The following is a 17,733-nucleotide window of genomic DNA, read 5'->3' as shown; positions in this document are numbered from 1 at the left end:
TTCCCCTGTTTAGAACATGCATAACAAGCTCTACTAATCAAAGGATTTCTAGAATCCCTGCCATAAACCTAGAAATCTCTACCAGAATTTCCCCAATAAAGTGGATATGACAACCAAGTGGCACCAAATCTGGACAGAGTTGGACCTTGTAAAAGGACCCCTGGAACTCCTGGCCTGCTAGCTGTGTAGGTTTATTAACCAATTAATAATGTGACCCCAAATCTTCTGAAATTGAATATTTTGAACCTCCATTTTTTTGCATTATAATAGAGTTTTAAGGTATCAAATATTTCCCAAATGCATGGTACACAGACAGTGCCCTAAGTCATCGCCCCTCTCCCGCCCAGCTGACTTCTGCCACCTAGGGCTGCCCTAGCCCCTCACTTTGAAGCCCTTTCCTTAGGACCTCCCAGAAACTAAGGAATAAACCTTTCACAGCAGGGGTTCCCCAGGATCCCACTTTAGGGCAAAAGTGAGTGAGGATGGCTTCACGGGTATGTGTCTTGTGCAAGTACACAGAGCCCTATGCTTGGATGCTTAGAAGGACCTCACACATGGTTTAATGATCTGCCATCACCATCTTGAAATTCTTAATAATTTTTTTAGGAAGGGGCCCCAGATTTCATTCTTCACTGTGCTCTGTTAATTATGTATCCACTCCTGAAAGCCAGCATCAGTTCTGATTAGTCTGCTCAGGCTTTACCATTAAAACATCCATATTCCAGTTTAAGACTATGATTTCTCTCCAGGAGGGGTTGGCCACCAGCATTCCTTATTCTTCCCTGTTCTGTGTTGCAGGAGCTCTATTCCAGACAAGAGAGGTCTGAGGCTCCCTTCCTCCACCCAGCTCCCATTCATAGAACAGAAACTCTACCCCATGCACAGCAAGCTGAGAATACTGGGCTCCAGTAATCTTCATCCCAGCTTCTGTGTAGGGCAGAGGTTCCACGCTGGGAGGGAGAAACCAAGAAGACCAGCAATGCCTCTCCCCTCCGGCCCCGCAGCCAAGAGCCTTTCTTGTAAGGGGTGATACTGCCAGGGTAAACGTTCCTGCTCCCATCTCTGGAGCAGTTGCACAAATGTTCTGCATAGGGGGACAGTCCGGCCATAAGAACAGAAAGCTCTGTAGCTCTCCCTAAAGGGACTGACTTTGTTTGGAATAGAGGCTGAGGACGTTCAAGTCTAAGGGTGCTGTCAAAAAAAAATGCAGATTTTGCTTGTGAGCAAACATAACACAAAAAGGCAGAAGAGGAGATAGAACTATATAGGAGTAACATTTATACATCTCACTGTCATTAAGTTAATATAAATCTGAAGTAGATCTAAGTTAACATATATACTGAAAACCCTAGTATAACCACTAAGAAAATAAATTTTTTTAAAAAAGTGAATAATCATTAAAGTAATTCAGATGCTACACTAAAAATATTCACTTACAAATAAAGGCAATAAAGAGGATAAGAAGGACAAAATAACATGAATCATAGAAAAAACAAAAAGTAAAATGGCAGTCCTAAATCCAATCATATTAATAATGACAAAATGTGAATGAATTAAACAGTCTAATAAAAAAGCAGACATTTTGAAACTGGATAAAAAAACAAAGATCCAGGGGCCGGCCAGGTGGCATAGTGGTTAAGTTCGAGTGCTCTGCCTTGGGAGCCTGGGGTTTGAAGGTTCGAATCCCGGGCACAGACCTATGTACTGCTCATCAAGCAATGCTGTGGCAGGTGTCCCACATATAAAGTAGAGGAGGATGGGCACGGATGTTAGCCCAGGGCCAATCTTCCTCAGCAAAAAGAGGAGGATTGGCAATGGATGTTAGCTCAGGGCTAATCTTCCTCACACACACACACACATACACACACAAAACAAAAAAAACAACACAAAGATCCAACTACATGCTATCTACAGGAGACACACTTTAGATTCAAAGATATAGGTATTAAGTGAAATAACTGGAAAAGATATAACATGCAAACATCAACCAAAGAGAGCAGAATTGGCTATACTAATGTCAAACAAAAAGGATTTTTTTTTTTAAAGATTTTATTTATTTATTTTTTCTCCCCAAAGCCCCAGTAGATAGTTGTATGTCATAGCTGCACATCCTTCTAGTTGCTGTATGTGGGATGCGGCCTCAGCATGGCCGGAGGAGCGGTGCGTCGGTGCGCGCCCGGGATCCGAACCCGGGCTGCCAGCAGCGGAGCGCGCGCACTTAACCGCTAAGCCACGGGGCCGGCCCAAAAAGGATTTTAATTTTAAAAAACTGATAATGATTAATGATAAAAGAATGACTCCATCAGGAAGAGATAACAATTATATATGCACCTAACAAGATAGCCAAAAAATATATGGAGGAAAAACTGATAGAATTGAAAAGAGAAATAGACAATTCAATAATAATAATTATACTTCAACAACTCACTTTCAATAATGGATAAAACTACTAGTCAGAACTTCAACTAGGAAATAGAGAACTTGAACAATAATATAAACCAGTTAGGCCTAACAGACATCTATAGAACAATTTATCTAACAGCAGCAGGATATACATTCTTCTTAAGAGCTCATGGAACATTCTCCAGGATACACCATATGCTAGGACATAAAACAAACGTAAATAAATTTAAAAGGATTGAAATCATATAAAGTGTGTTCTCTGGATATAATGTAATAAAAATAGAAAACAGTAAAAAATAAAAATTGAGAAACAGATAAATATATAGAAATTAAACAACGTACTCCTAAATAACCGATGGGTCAAAGAAAGAATCACTAGGGAAAGTAGAAAATACTTTGAGAAGAATAAAAACAAAAACACAACATACTTAACTTATGGGATGCAGCCAAAGCAGTGCTTAGCAGGAAATTTATAGCTTTAAATTCATATATTAAAAAAGAAGAAAAAAGGTTAGTGTCTAAGCTTTTGCTTAAGACACTAGAAAAGAAGAGCAAACTAAACCCAAAGTAAGCAGGAGATAGTAAATAATAAAGATTAGAGCAAAATAAATGAAATAGAGAATAGAAAAACAACAAAGATAATCAACAAACCAAAACTAGGTTATTTGAAAAAGATTAATAAATTGACAAACTTTTAGCTATATTGATCAAGGGGAGAGAGAAGACTCATATTACTAAAATTAGCAATGAAAAAAGAGGGCCGGCCCTGTGGCGTAGCGGTTAAGTGCGTGCGCTCCGCTGCTGGTGGCCTGGGTTCGGATCCCAGGCGCACACCGATGCACTGCTTGTCAGGCCACGCTGTGGTGGCGTCCCATATAAAGTAGAGGAAGATGGGCACGGCTGTTAGCCCAGGGCCAGTATTCCTCAGTAAAATGAGGAAGATTGGCATGGATGTTAGCTCAGGGCTGATCTTCCTCACAAAAAAAAGAAACGAAAAAGAGAAATTACTACCAAGCTTAGAGAAATAAAAATGATTATAAGGTAATACCAGGCAACAAATTAGAAAATTTAGATGAAATGGACAAGTTTCTAGAAAGACACAAATGACTAAAATGGACTCAAGAAGAAATAAAAAAAATCTGAATAGTAAAGAAAAGAGAGAGAAGTAGTAATTTTTAAACTCCCCACCCCCCAAAAAAAACTATAAGCCCAGATGGCCTCACTGGTGAATACTACCAAATATTTAAACAAGAATTCATGCCAATTCTCCACAAACTCTTTCTACATGTAGAAGGGGAAGGAACATTTCCCAATTCTTTCTATGAAGCCAGTATTACCCAGATGCCAAAACCAGAGGCCAGTTATTTTGTAGAATTCTTTTCAATTTTGGTTCATCAAGAGTTTCCTCATGATTAGTTTCACATGGTGCTTCTTTGACGGAAACATCACAGAAATGATGCTGTGTTCATTTCATTGCATTCTATCAGGTGGTGAAGGATTTCAATGTAACCCGTTATTGATGACGTTCACTTTGTTCACTTGACTAAAGTGGTCGCTATCAAGCTTCTTCACTGTAAATTTACTCTCTCTCCACCTTGTAATGAATAAGTGTTTTGTATTTAAAGTATGTAAATATCCTATTCCTCATCAAACTTTAGATTTATTAATTTATTTATATCTGTTTGATTAATGGTTTCCTATTTTATTCTCTTATATTCTTACATGGTGGAAGGGGCTAGGGAGTTCTGTGAGGTCTCTTTTTTTTTTTTTTTTAAATTTTATTTATTTATTTTTTCCCCCAAAGCCCCAGTAGACAGCTGTATGTCATAGCTGCACATCCTTCCAGTTGCTGCACGTGGGACACGGCCCCAGCATGGCCGGAGAAGCGGTGCGCCTGTGCCCGCCCGGGATCCGAACCCCGGGCCGCCAGCAGCGGAGCGCACGCACTTAACCGCTAAGCCACCGGGCGGCCCTGAGGTCTCTTTTATAAGGGCACTATGAGGGCTCCACCCTCATGACCTTAGTACCTCCCAGAGGCCCCACCTTTTAATATCATCACACTGGGCATTAGGATTTCAACATGAATTTTGGGGGGATACATTCAGACAAAAACAGTGTGTGTGTGTGTGTGTGTGTGTGTGTGTGTGTGTGTATGTGTTTGTGTATGTGTAGTTGAGTTTATTTCTGGACTCTCTTTTCTTTCCTATTGGACTGTGAGTTTAATCATGTACCAGTACTAGTTATGCACCAGTACCTCTCTAACTATGTAGTCTAATAATATGCTTTAATGTCCAGTAAGGACAGCCCTCTCCACTCATTAGACTTCTTTTTCAGAAAATTCCTGGCTCTTCTTACATGTTTATTTTCCACATATATTTTAGAATTAGCTTGTTTTATTCTCCACTTCAATCATGTTAATATTTTTATTGAGATCTCATCATAGTTATAGAATAATTTGGGAGAGAATTCATATCTGTACAAGATTTTTTCCTAGCCAAGAAAATGGGTACCTTTCCATTTTGTCAAATAGTACATTGTGTTTTTCAGTAGCGCTTCAAGGTTGTCTTTGAATAGATATTGCATGTTTCTTGTTAAATTTATTCCTAAGTAATTATCTGTTTGTAGACAGAGACTTTACAGCAATTGTTTTAAAATTACTGCCATGAATCAGGTACAGTAATAGAAAGCTCCATTGTTATGAATCCAAATTTTGTTTTAAGCCTTTTTTACTAATATTTGTGAAGAAGACACTCAAGATGCTCGATTTTGGTGATGGCATTTTTATGGTCATTTTGCTTTCCTTTTTCCTTTTTTTTTTCCTTCAGTCCTAGGAATTAGTGATGGAGTAGATATTCCTCAGAGGGTTTGCAAGCTCTTTGAGATAAGGGAAATGGGTGGAACCTGAACTGCCTCTACAGCTGCATTTCCAGTCTTACAAGGACTTCTTAAGGACAATTGCTATTGATTTCTCGGAGATTGGGTTGTAATTCAAATGACATTATAAGTTGATCTACCTGTCCAACTACATCACAAAGGCACAGAGAAACCACTCAAGTTTTCTCCAAGATGGAGTTTCTGGGGCATATTTGCCTTATCATTTTCTAATGACCCAATATCTACAAGCATTTTGAGAGGAACAGGGGAGGCTTTGGGATAGGAAAAGGAAAAGTGAACTTTGAACTGCATTCTAGAGCCATACTTCTGGCCCTGCAGGGATTTGCAAGAAAAAGATAGTTGTTTCCATTTCCCCAAAGAACTGGAAAGAGGTTGACCCACGCTTTCAGCTACATTATTTTGGTTTAGAAGTTTTTCCAATTTAAGGATCCATCCTTTGACCTTTGACGAGTAGGATCTTAATAGCGACTCAAACTAATAAGCATATATGGCTTAACTATGGATGCAAGAGGTGTCCCAAAAAGAGAGTGCAAAAGAAGCAGCCCTAAAAAAAAAAAGAGTTCACTCCCAAAAACAGTCCAAGAAAGCAAAGTCTTCCATTGCACAGGCAGACGACAAAGGACCCTGAGGGACTGGGACCCCTCATGACCAAAGAGGTCATAAAGCCAAGCTCTCAAGACATCGAACAAGACAAAAGAAAAAAAAAACCCTCATCTTATATGCACATTATCAGCTTTAGCTATGCTTTGGGTCACTTGGAGCCAGACTAATACCTAGGAGGGATGTGCAGCGGGGTTGGGGATTGTGTATGCTTTGCAGAGTACCTCATCGTTGCATGGACATTTTCTTGAGGTTGGCGGGGGACCTGTTGTCATCCACCCCATTCCATGACCAACTTATCCTATTAGGGGAGTCTTCTTGAGGTGGGGAGCACCCTAATGGCTCTTAACCGCTTGGCCCCTGCCATTTTTTTGGCTTCCAAGATGTCCCTTAGCAACAGCTCCTACCTTATGCGCATACTCCATAGGTGGGCCCTACGGCAAAGTCTACTGTGGGCCCGCCCAGACAACAGGCTTATGGAGATGCCTGCATCTTGTCCCATGGTCTTTCCTTTTTTATGACAAATGACACAAAGACAGAGACAAGGAAGAATGGTAACTATCTCTGGGAGGAGAAGATCAGTAAACCAATAAGTAGTCAGTAGCTCATACTATGTACTCGTAGCTAAAAGCTGCCCAGTTTGGGAGAAGGCAGCATAAGGGGCTACAGGTGGGGATCGAATTAGCATTTCCCATTGTTTCAGAATTTAGACACGGCTGGTCAAAAGTATATTTATGCTGCAGCTAGAATCAGATCATGAAAATTTCAAGTGTCCCCCAAATCAAGATCTTTACAATGAAGGCCCAGCCAAGGCTTTCTTCTAATGGCCAATGTAATTCCCCTGGGGCTGATAGCAGTTTGGTAGGACACTTAGCCACAAATGGGAGTGCAACTTGCATTTCTGTCTGACCATCTCTGACCACAAAATGGAGTGTAACCGCATTTTTTTGTCCCACCATAATTTTGCGACACCCCCCAACCTGACTATTATCAAGCAAAGCCCTCAGGACGCAAAACAGGCTTGGTAAGATTCTACAGTTCTCTATAAACATTTACAGCTCCTGGAAACTCTAGGAGTTGAAAGGTGGAGCCCTTGACTCTTTAAAGATCTCTTTGTTTCTTGGTTCAAAAGGAGCTCAAAGTGGCCACTGTAATTTTAAATTATCCCAGGTTATCTTGCCAGCTGTTTACAGTTATCCCCATTTTAGGGGGCTTTCTCTAAGGTGGCTGCAACAAACAAGGTAATTTCTAAAGAGAGTTTGTTACTATTACTGAGAAACTCAATCCCCAAGAAAGCCAATTCAATTCACATAAAGATTAACACACAACACAATTCTACACATAACACAGACCAGAATACTAGCTAGTTTTCCAGGAATAGCTCAGAACAAGTACCAGGAACTACCCAAAACCAGATTGCCAGGGGCAAGTCAGAACCAGTGCCAGGACTTGCCCAGATCCAGAAGGAACTTCATGAGTGAACCTTTTTCCTTGGGTGGTTCAGGCCCAAGGTTCGGGTTTCAGCCCTCCAGGATTCCCCAGAATACAAGCCAAATTTATATTTTCATGAAATCAAACCAGAGAGATGAGGTAAAGGACGTGGGAGATCAAGATTTGGCCACCCTGAAATATATCTCTTTACCTTGATTGTTTTCTCTGAGGGACATTTGACCTCCCCCACTAACTGCCGAAAGAATTTGACATGGTGGCTCCTTCCTGGAACAGATCTATCATGATGGCTGTAAAGATAATGTAGGATAGAGGTTACAATAGAAAAGGCACCAACAAGCCCATCTTATTGGAAGTTCTGTCTCTCTGGCCACATGCTCTGGATGGCCCTGCGAGGAGTTGCCAGACAATCATCTACATTTATAAGGGAAATCTCCATTTGTAAAGCTATCTCCCTCTCTGTTTTGGGAAGAGGGGGGGATGGCCTCATTTCTAGAGGCTTACCAATGTGGAAGGTGAGGCCTTAAATCTGCATAATAACCTTACTCTTGTTTACTGTGCTTTAGTGGTAATCTCCTGTAACTGACTCCCCCCACCCCCAACATCCTTCTTTGTCGTTGGCTGAACATGGTATTTAAGATGAGAATTTCTGCTATTGTGTTGAGAAACGCAGTGTCCCTGCTTTCTCCCAAGTATACATGTTATTCAACTTGGTATTATTTTCTCCTGCTAACCTGTCTTGTTAATTATTTGGCCAGCCATAAGAACCTTAAGGAAAAGGGCAGAGGGAGATTCTCCCTCTTCCCCCGACAGTTTTGGCGTAGTTGGCAGGATCCACACTGGCTGGCAAGTTGCCTTCTCTGGCTGGAAGAACTGCCTTCTCCCTGGACTACTGCAGATGATGAGATACGGGAACACCTGACAAAAGCCGGCAAAAAGGTAAGACTTCTTACCATGTCAGCCTCCCGGAATCTCTATCTGCAGAGTCCGGCGGAAGGAAATGGTGAGAATTTTTTCTCTTTCTAAATTTAGATTGGCAGGAGAAAATATTTGGGAAACTAGTTTCTTGGGCTTTTAGTGACTCTTGGTTTAAATTTGGTAGAGTACTCTTGGTTTTGATCTTGATCCCTTTTCCTCCCAGAGTAGTCTCTGTCTTGTTCTGTGTCCTGAGAAAACTTGGCTTTGTGACCAGTGAGAATATTCTCCTTGGTCTCCACCATACGGAAGGTGCATTTACCGGGGTGCCCCTTGGTGGCCAGTCGAGTAGACTGGGGTTCCGAAGTGTCTCTTTGTCCGGCTGTGCCAAGCTCTCAGGGGAGTTTGTCATAAAGGGCCCAGTCCATAAGGGCTTTTGTCATCTTAACCTTCGTTGCTTGTTAGTGCTGGAAAAATCCCATTCCAGTATCGCCTGCCCGGTGTCACAGATTAGCGGGTCTGTGACTGGAGGTGTCCCACACTATTGTGGGAGACACCATCCTTGCCGCCTGTGCAACGAAGGTCTTTACTTTCTCTGAATATCTTTGGGAGTGAATTCTGTGGATCATGGGGGCTACATCATCTGCGCCCTCACAAGGGATGCCTCTTGCGTCCATGGTAAAGATTTATTCTAAGCGTGGAAAGTTACCTCCAGGTCTTTCCTTAAAAAGGCTTATTGGTTCGAGTCACTATTGGAATAAATATACAAATGAAGATCCTACTCGTCAATGGCCAGACGATGGATCCTTTGAATTGGGAAAACTTCTAAATTGGGGGAAAAAAATTGTTTTGAGAGCTCTCACATAATTGTTTAATTGGTACCTAAGAAAAGGCCAGAAAAAGGAAGGGAAAAATTTAAATAGCCTTAAGACCTTGACTCAGGTTACAATTGAATTGAGAACATGTAAAAATGTAAGTGTTGATAAGATTATAAAGGTTGGAATGTTTGAGCTAATTTTATATAAAGAGTTTACATCAACTTTGCCTGAGTATGTTTTAAAATGTCTGACTGGGAATGCTTCCCTTGTCCAAAATTAGAAGACCAAGACCTATTGATAAAAATCTTAATGATAACTATGTTTAGAGGTATAAGAGACGATGAAATTTACATGAAATTTTGTAGGAAAAAACTGATGTTATTTCTATTACAGAACTGGTTAACAAAAATAGTAATTTAAATGATGGCTAATTTTATCTAAAGTCTTATAGGCAATCTAAATAATTATTGGGAATAAGTAACTAAATAGTTGTGAAAAAGATGAATGTTGGGTGAACTTTAAACAATAATTATGTGTTGTGGTGGTTACAGCTTCCAAACTCTTTTTGGTGACTTAAAACTTTAGAGTTTTGCTAAATTTATGATACAAATTCTCTGAATATCATCATTTCCAAATAAGATAATATATTAGACATTGATTGCTAAATGTACATTTGTCTACTTTTGGCTTTTCATTACAGGAATGTAATGTACAATCTTTTAATAAAACACATGTTTACCAATAGACCCAAAACACCTATTTAGTAACCTATTGGTAAACATGTGTTTTATTAAAAGATTGTACTATAAAGTAACATATTTCTAGAAGTTATGAAGTGTTTATAAATTTTCCAAGCCACAAGATACTAATGTAAAAGAAAGTTTATAATTGTTTACTTAGTTTTTACTTACAAATTGGGGTTTCTAAGAGTTAAAATTTCTAATTAGTATATGTGATTGAAGCTACTAAATATTAAGAAAAATATGTCTGTGTACAAGGAAAGTAAGATGTATAAAGGTACAAAGAATGGAAATGTTTTGTTTGGTTGATTAAGAAAGATAAATTTGTCCTCAAGTACTAGGAGGGAAAAGAAAGACATGGGACAAATTCTGAATGTAAAAAGAAAGTTATAGAAGGTTTGTGGAAGAGGAATTCTGGAAAAAGAGTTTTTGCATGGTCAAGTTGGCTAAGATTAAAATGAATTTAATTAAGTAAATGAGTTTTAATATCAGAAGTAAGCTGGTACAAAATTATAATATGGTCTTATTTCTCTTAAAAGGGATAATTTCTTGAACTTGATAAAGAGGTTACAAAAGATTTTTCTTTACCTTTGAGTAAGTCTACCTAAAAGACAGAAAATCTATGTTTTGTTAAAATAATTTCCTGTGTTCAAAAGACTGAGGTCTCTCTATTAAGGCTTTTTGGACTGTTAATCCTCTGTTTGCTTTAACTTTTTATATTTTTGACAAGCTCCCCCAAAGTCATATCTTAAATAAAGTCTTTCTTTTACTTTTTTTCTTTGAGAATTTTCAAAGGGCCCTGGAACTTCTCAAAGAAATTTTGCTCTCTTCCTATAAGGAGGAAGATACTAAACTTATTAGGCTTATTCAGTATGTTAAATTACATGGGAAGCATTGTCAGACAATGATGATAAGCCTGCTTAGGTGGTATTATGTGGGTAAATGTTATTGATATAGGTGTTTTAAAATTGTATAACATTACTGAAATTCTGATCTGTCCTGGTTATCAGTCATAATTCTGGTTGTTATTGTTTTAAAATGTTGTATGTCACAAAATTAACCAAATTTCTCTGTCAATTGCCATTTTGAGGTCTTGTTGTTTACAGACTTATTTCTGTGCTCTAATGCTTTTGCAAAATGTTTCAACTTCAGAAAAAATTCATGGAAAGGACTCTAACATTTACACTGGAACACAGGTTTCTGACAAAATTTCTGATCATAAAACTGAACTTGGTAAGAAATTGCAGAAATGTGATGGAGAGACTGATAACTTCATGAAGCTGCTAACAAAAAGATTGGGATCAAAAATGGATTACACAGGACTGAATGAACTGATAAAATGATTATAATTTTTATGATTTTTCGTTTGAAGTATTGCTGAATTTTTAATGTTTTGTTTTTTCAGATTTAAGGAAAACTTTTTCTCTTTTCTCCTGAGCTAGCTATGACTTATAGCAATTTGGTAAATGATACTTTTGTAAGTAAAATTAAAATATTTATCTTTTTCTCTCTATCTGATCCCTCGAATTTGGAAACTCTTAGTGAGTGAGTATTGTTGTTTTCATGGCAATATAGTTATTTGCATAAGTTCAATAAGAATCTGTTCTCCTTGTAACAGGACACAATTGGAAACACTGCTTATATTACCAAGGCTGTGACTGGAACATCATATTTGCGATATAATCATACAGCTTTTGAGGAATGAAGATTGGACTTCATGGAATAAAGCCACGTGGAAATATTGGCCTGGTACCTTATGTTCCAAGCAGCACTTACCAGGATAAGTAAAGAATGTCACTTATCTGGCAGGCACAAGGAACCTTGAAATATTTTGGGGGAACCTCGGAAGAGAGGAATTCACCCAAATCTGTAGGTATTACAGGCGAAGTCTGATGACAAAATCCTTGGCTTGGCTTTCCCGGCCTGGAGAGGCCTTTAAAGTTCAATGTGAGATTCCTTATAAAAAGTTCCAGCAAAGCAGATTTAAAAGAGCTTATATGATTAATTGCTATTCTTGCTGTACTTATGTAAATAATTGGGCCAACTTTATTGGAACTAGACTTATTTTGCAAACTAGTTAGTTTTAATTTGGCCATCTTAGTGAAAATGAGGGTGATTTTAGAGAGAAAAATTATATTTCAGTAAAAACTCTAGTATACATTTGCAGATATTAGATCCTAGTTTTGTTGTCTTTTGAGGTTTTTGTTTTATATCTGTTGACTGGACTGGATCCTGATTTCTTCTAGTCTCCTGAAATATCTGGCTACAGATCTCCAAACTAATGTTTTTCATTTTTTTTCCATCATTTTCATTTGTAATCACTGAAAACTGAACCTGCCCTTTTTCCTGAAGCCTTACAAACTGAAGCTGATGGACTTGATATAAACTTAAGAGATGACCTGACGACACTATCAGAGACATTTTAAGCTGCAAAAGATACTTTGACGCTGACATCTAAAAATCATCTTAACTGGCTGTCCTCTGAACTCAGAAACTGGTTTCCAATTTGCTCCAACCATTAACCTTGTTTTACTTTTGTTTACATAGAAATGCTTCTATTAAATACTTGATTGCTTGCTTCCATAATATAGGCGTAACCTTGAGAGCCCACCTGCATCACCACCTTCTAAAATGAACTTAATTAAACTGATCTATTATCAGGACTAAGAAATGTGTTCAGTGAGATGAAACAACCTGCCAACTCAGCTTCTGGACTATGAAACTTCTTCAAGTTTCAAAAAGACTGTGAAACTTTTAGTTTCAAAGGCGGGACTGTGGGAGATCAAGATTTGGCCACCCTGAAATATATCTCTTTACCTTGATTGTTTTCTCTGAGGGACATTTGACCTCCCCCACTACCTGCCTAAAGAATTTGACATGGTGGCTCCTTCCTGGAACAGATCTATCATGATGGCTGTAAAGATAATGTAGGATAGAGGTTACAATAGAAAAGGCACCAACAAACCCATCTTATCGGAAGTTCTGTCTCTCTGGCCACATGCTCTGGATGGCCCTGCGAGGAGTTGCCAGACAATCATTTACATTTATAAGGGAAATCTCCACTTGAAAAGGTATCTCCCTCTCTGTTTTGGAAAGAGGGGGGGATGGCCTCATTTCTAGAGGCTTATCAATGTGGAAGGTGAGGCCTTAAATCTGCGTAATAACCTTATTCTTGTTTACTGTGCTTTAGTGGTAATCTCCTGTAACTGACTCCCCCCACCCCCAACATCCTCCTTTGTCGTTGGCTGAACATGGTATTTAAGACAAGAATTTCTGCTATTGTGTTGAGAAATGCAGTGTCCCTGCTTTCTCCCATGTATACATGTTATTCAACTTGGTATTATTTTCTCCTGCTAACCTGTCTTGTTAATTATTTGGCCAGCCATAAGAACCTTAAGGAAAAGGGCAGAGGGAGATTCTCCCTCTTCCCCCGACAAGTATAATCACTTTCTTAGAGTTACTTACCCAGAGCCCAGAGACGTCTTGATCCAGAAGCTGTTTCTTTTCTCAAAGGAAAAAAAAATGCCTTGGGGCCTGGAGCAATGCAGCAGGGAAATGGGAATCTGATTAGTTTAGCCTCTAGATGAAATTGTCTAGGTGGGCGCTTAGGGTTGATGAAAAGACACCACACCCTGCCAGGCTTTCCAGAGCCTCGGATGGTCAGTCACAGGACCTTTGTCCCACCAGAGTTTCCAATTGTTACCACACAAAATTGGGGTTCTCTGCCTGATGTGCATAAACAAGCCAATTCATTATGGCATCAGCCTTTGGGAGAAGAAATCAGCTTTTATTCTGTGAGATCAATCTGCAGGGAGATAGGGGTGTGTGCCCTCAGATCTAGTCTCAATTCAGTATTTGGGGCAAAATTTAAGAGGTTAGGGAGAACAGGCTGGCATGCAGAAATGCTGGTAGAACAGGTTTTGATTGGTGGGCTTCAAGCATTTATGGTAAGGTTTTAAATATTTATGACAGAGTTCTAAACGTTTGTGATGAGGTAGGGAAGGAATTTTAACACCGGATCTTCCTGAATGAGGGACCCCTTGCTTCTGATAAGAGTCTAACTTTCAAGTTCTGGTCATGTCCTGGTCCTTAGGTTCTGTGGGGAGGAGGATCTTTAGTTCCGAGATTGTTTCAGGTCATGATTTCTTCTTTTATGCATGCTCTGGCTATGTGTCTTTGCAGTCTTTCTGAAAGACAATTCTTAATCACTCTGTTGATAAGTGGTGGGGTCAGTTGAACTGGTCCTGGAGGGCCTGTGGTTACAAAACTGCTTCCAAAGTGATTGTACCATTTGTATTCCCACAAACAATGAATAAGGGTTCCTGTTGCTCCAGATCTTTGCCAGCAATTAGTATGGTCAGATTTTTTGGATTTTGACCATACCAATAAGTGCGTAGTGATATCTCATTGTTTTAATTTCATCACTCTACTTTTATTTTTTTTTTATAATTTTATTTATTTATTTTTCCCCCAAAGCCCCAGTAGATAGTTGTATGTCATAGCTGCACATCCTTCTAGTTGCTGCATGTGGGACGCGGCCTCAGCATGGCTGGAGAAGCGGTGTGTCGGTGTGTGCCCGGGATCAGAACCCAGGCCGCCAGTAGCAGAGCGCGCTCACTTAACCGCTAAGCCACCAGGCTGGCCCTCATCACTCTACTTTTAAAAGTTATATTATTTCCACATTACCGTTGTTCGTAACATTTACATTGTGTTTTATTACCATAATTTCCACAGGTGTTTTATCTTTAATCTTATGTTTAAATAGATTCACTGCTCAACAGAACTTTTGCTGCTGTTTATGTAATCAGTTCTTAGTTTGCTAAATTAATCTTCTAATAATTTTTTTCATGAAGGACTGATTCCCTGAGATCATGTGTATTTGAAAATATTTCTTTCTAATTGAACAACACTGGCCACATTTTCTTTTTCTAAATGTTGTTTTGTCCACTAATGTTTAGTGCTTCTACATAAGAGTTTAAGTCCCCCACCCCCCTTTTTTTGTTGTTTCTTTTTGTTTTTTGCCTGAGTGTCCAAAGGAGTCTTTCTGTATTTTGAAATCCAGGAACAGTACCAGGATATTGTCTTAATGTCTTTTATTCCTAGCATGTCATATGTTCTTCAATATATAGATAAAAATATTTCTTTGAATTTCAGGAAATTTTCTTATATCACGCCTTTGAATAATTTTTCTGTTCTAAGTTTTTCTTGTCTCTTTTTCTGGGAAACCAATTATGTATTTGTTGGATCTCCTACTTATATCTTATGAAGTCAGCAGTGTCTTTCTAATTCTTTTGTATTCTTTTCCATTTTTTGATCATTTTTCTCAAGCCCATCTTCCTAACCCTTTCTGTGATTTTAATGATGTCTCTTCTTTTTACTGCTTCCAATATTGTCTTAATTTCTGTGGTTGTTTTATTTTTCTCTTCCGCTTCTTTCCTGTGCTCTTTCAACTCATTTCAACCTTCTTCTGTTGTCTTAACTTTTCCTTCCGAACTGCTTTATTTAAGAGAAAGTATTTTTTTCATTGACTTCTTTGATTTTTTTAGCAATATGTGTAGTCATGACTTGCCCCTGTTCCACAGGAATATGTTTTAGAGAGTGCTCTTCAGCTGCTATTTATTTATCTTTTCTTCTCTTTATTTTTCCTTTTAGCATATTTGCTACAAATATGGTTCCTTTTAAATTTTTATTTGGTTCCTTTTTAAATTTTTCTTCTTTAAATAAGGTGGTTCTTCATGGACCACCTATTTGTGAAGATAAAAGAGGCACAGGGGTCAGGGAAGAGCTGTAAACCAGCAGAGTCTTCCAGACTCAGAATGAAAACCTGTAAGGTGTAGGATTTTGTGTCAGTGTGTGTTTTTCATTGTCTTTTAATACTCAACACCATTCCTGCCCTCTTCTATTATCTCTCCTATATTGCAGGGGCTGGAAGCTCGGGAACTGCATTTCCCATCTACTTGACATTTTGCTAATAAAAGGCATTCACATGAGATGTGCAAGATGAAAAGAGTGTTTTGGTAGTGGTTGTAAAATTTTGGCCTTTGGGAGAGGTGATGTTTATTCTCATGGAAATCACCTACCTAGCTGGTGTAGCCAACTGTGACTAGTGGTAGAGGTCTCTACAGTTTCTCATTTGAATTACATTAGCAACTTTCTGATTTCCTGAGAACTAATGGTAAACTGGGAGCTAGCTATGTCCTTCCTTGACCTTTGCTCCTCCATTCTTTCCAATAGTTTTATATCACCCACTACCCTTGAAACCAGGGTGTTTTCTATTTTCTTAAACTCTACCTGGCATATTGTTATCCAGTTTAAGCTTTATTTCCCTTTAGCAGGCAAAGATTTGCAGCTGAAATGCTTCTTATCACTCACAGAATTTCCTCCACCCTGCGTTACAGTTGCAAATATCATGTGTTTTCATGTTTTCTTATTTAACCGTGTCTTCTTGCTACTCTCTAATGTTTGTATAGTTTAGGAAGGCTTCACTAACCAGACAGCCTACAAACTCCAGTCTGGTTATAAGCAAGGTGTAGATGGTTTTGTCTTTCAGGGTATGTCACTGACTTTGGAGACTTACTTATTTTATTGTCTCTGCATCTGATTTGCGGCCACAGATATGCCCTCTGCTTGTCCATCACCATGGTCAAATTCTCAGTGCTCAGGGAAACACTTCTTTAGATTCATTTATTAATGAACCTATACACACACACACACACACACACTCTCTTAGTATGTGTCCTAAAATTTTTAAGGCTCCTTTGGTCTTCTTTAATTTCCAAAAAGTTTTATGGTTTTCCTTATTTGCTTGCTCATTATTAATATGTTTAAGCATCTCTTTGATTTATTAAATATTTCATATTTTGTGTCTAATAATTCCAATGTGTGATGTTCTGCTTTTCTAATATTTCTGACTATTGTTTTTGCCATCTATCGATCATGGTGCTTTATTTCCTAAAGTAGTTAAGATTTTTTTGTGTGTGATCTGCTCATTTTTCTCAGAGATTTCTCTGTGGAAGATTTTTGAGGGCTAGGATAAAGGTGATTCCTCCAAAAAAGATTTTAATTTTCTTCTGTCAGGTTGGCACCACTGTAAACTAAATTCTTGGTTTGAGGTTTTGTGTGACAACCCAGTCAATGTGAATTGAGGCTACTGACTCATGAGGGCTGGCTATGGTTATGAATTCTCAGGGAGTTTTCTCCTTCTACTCACTATCAAAGTTCAAGATAGGTAATTTAACTTGTAGTCCTCTAACCTCATCTTTCCAGGGTTTGAGGGGTTGGGGTAACTTTAATTCTAATTGACTCTTATACTGAGGGTAAACTTTGCTCTCCCAGTTTTGTGTGGGGTCTTCTATCAAACTTTTAGCACTTGGATTTTGCTTCTGTCAAGATTATCATGATTCTGCAAATGATTTCATTAAATTCCCTCAAGAGTAAAGCCAGCTTCAGTGCTCTGGGTTTTTACCCTCAATCATTGCTTGGCCTGAATATTCTTTAATTTTTGGTAAACTTATGACACTTATTTGGTAATACTTATTGACCCCTAACAATATTTTTTTTCAGTATTTTTACTTTTATTTATTTGAAGGTTCAGTCAGGTCACCTAATTCTGTTACCACAAATGACCTATCCTTGTGCCCATCCACTCCTCCTCTCTGAATTCTCTCGATCTCTTTCTCTCTTTCTCTACATACAGTGAAATTCATATATTTTGAGTATACAGTTTGCATTCTCTTTTAAAATGTAAATATCCTTGAAAAGATTTCCTGGGCATCTTGTCTTTATCAGTCTTTGGCATCTTAGTATTAATTAATAATTATTTGTTTGTTTTCTTCTCTCCCTTGCTGAGTGCTTTATACTGAGGGAAAGGGAAATTCAATTGGTGGATGGTAAGCCTAGGCTATAGTGATGCA

Source organism: Diceros bicornis, chromosome X (assembly GCF_020826845.1).
Source record: "Diceros bicornis minor isolate mBicDic1 chromosome X, mDicBic1.mat.cur, whole genome shotgun sequence".
In the NCBI taxonomy this organism is placed as follows: Eukaryota; Metazoa; Chordata; class Mammalia; order Perissodactyla; family Rhinocerotidae; genus Diceros; species Diceros bicornis.
The sequence above is the reverse complement of the archived record's forward strand: the minus strand, read 5'-3'. Positions refer to the sequence as shown.